Source organism: Citrus sinensis, chromosome 5 (genome assembly GCF_022201045.2).
Source record: "Citrus sinensis cultivar Valencia sweet orange chromosome 5, DVS_A1.0, whole genome shotgun sequence".
In the NCBI taxonomy this organism is placed as follows: domain Eukaryota; kingdom Viridiplantae; phylum Streptophyta; class Magnoliopsida; order Sapindales; family Rutaceae; genus Citrus; species Citrus sinensis.
In genome coordinates this window covers 7,653,799-7,655,707 of record NC_068560.1, presented here as the reverse complement: position 1 = coordinate 7,655,707, position 1,909 = coordinate 7,653,799, and the positions used below count along the sequence as shown (strand labels likewise).

The window sequence follows — 1,909 nt, the reverse complement described above, 5'->3', positions numbered from 1 at the left end:
AAGAGATCAAGCAAGAGCATGGTTGAACTCTTTACTATCAGATTCCATCACAACATAGAATGACTTGTCTGATAAGTTTTTGATGAAGTATTTTCCACTAACAAAAAATACAAAGTTACGGAATGAGATCACTTCTTTTCACCAACTAGAAGATGAAAGCTTATATGAGGCTTGGGAAAGATTTAAGGAGTTTTTCAGAAGATGTCTTCATCATGACTTTTCTTACTGCATGCAGTTAGAAACCTTCTACAATGGATTAAACCCAAGCACTAAATTGATGGTCGATGCTTCAGCAAATGGGGCTTTATTATCTAAATCTTACAATGAGGCCTATGAAAATTCTGGAGAGAATTGCTAATAATACCTATCAATGGCAATCAACTAGAGAAATTGCAGCAAGAGGAGCAGCAGAGATACACAATGTGGATGCATTTACAACATTATCAACCCAAGTAACATCATTGACCAATATGGTGAAAGTTTGACCACTGCAGCAACAGTCAAGCAAGTTACTGAGATTTCTTGTGTGTACTGTGGAGAGGGGCATTTATTTGATGATTGCCAGGGAATCCAGCTTCCGTTAACTATGTGGGCAACTTCAATAGACAAAACCAGAACAATCCATATTCAAATACTTACAGCCATGGATGGAGACAACATCCAAACTTTTCATGGAGCTAGCAAAACCAGTATGCTCCAGCACCCTGTGGATAGAACAGACCTACTCGGCCACCTTGTTTTCATAAAAAAAATAAATGGTAAAGAAGCACTAGCAATGATCAATTTAGTTCCTTGGAAATACTAATTAAAAAGTATATTATGAAGAATGAAGCAGTTGTCCAAAGTCAAGCTATGTCTTTGAGAAATTTAGAAAATCAAATTGGATAGCTTGCCATAGTATTAAGTAACAGACCTCAAAGGAGTTTACCCACCAACACAGAAGATCCAAGGTGAGAGAGTAAGGAACATTGCAAGGTGATCAACTTAAAGTCTGGGAAGAATGTTGACATCCCTGTGGGTATGCCAAGAAAAAGGATGGAACATATTTCATCTCCCAAGGAACTATAAGTTGAAAAAGAGTTGCAGCAACCCAATTATCAAAACTCTGGTGAAAGTAGTCAGGTTACAACACCCATAGGAAGAAGTCCCTCAGTACCTGTTGAAGCAGAAGCTGCAATACCAGCAGTAACAACCCAGAGTCAATCAAAAGAACAACAACATGTACCCCCTGTTGCAGTGCAGCAGTTCAGGCATCCACTTCCTTTCTCACAAAGATTCCAAAAACAAAGACAAGATAAGCAGTTTAGTAAATTCTTGGAAGTATTGAAACAATTGCATATCAACATTCCCTTTGTGGAAGCTTTAGAACAAATGCCCAATTATGTGAAATTCTTGAAGGATATTTTGGCAAGAAACAGAAGGATGAGAGAAGTTGAAACTCTTGTTTTAACCCAAGAATGCAGCCATATGCTCCAAAATAAAATTCCTCAAAAACGGAAAGATCGAGGAAGCTTTACAATACCATTTTCTATTGGAATAAGGTACAATGGTAAAACACTTTGTGACTTAGGAGCAAACATCAATCTCATGCCCTTATCTGTATTCAAGCAATTAGGAGTTGCTGAATGTAGACCAACAACGGTCACTTTACAACTTGCTGACAGATTTCATACATATCCTGAGGGCAAGATTGAAGATGTCTTGGTAAAGGTAGACAAATTTATTTTTTCTAGTGGACTTTATTGTATTAGATTTTGAGGCAAACAAGAGAGTACCAATTATACTTGGTAGACTTTTCCTAGGAACAAGAAAGGTATTAATAAATGTGCAGAAATGAGAGTTAACCATGAGGGTGGATGACCAACAAGTCACCTTCAATATGCTAGAAGCTATGAAAAGTCCTGATAAA

The 1,909-nt window shown here is 37.3% G+C and overlaps 1 non-coding gene across 1 annotated transcript; it reads right to left on the bottom strand.

Annotated features, from left to right (window-relative positions):
- Window positions 1-112: 112 nt before the first annotated feature.
- Window positions 113-219, bottom strand: LOC112496656 (small nucleolar RNA R71). Its single transcript, XR_003063178.2, has one exon. It is a non-coding gene; the product is annotated as a small nucleolar RNA R71 (small nucleolar RNA).
- Window positions 220-1,909: the final 1,690 nt, after the last annotated feature.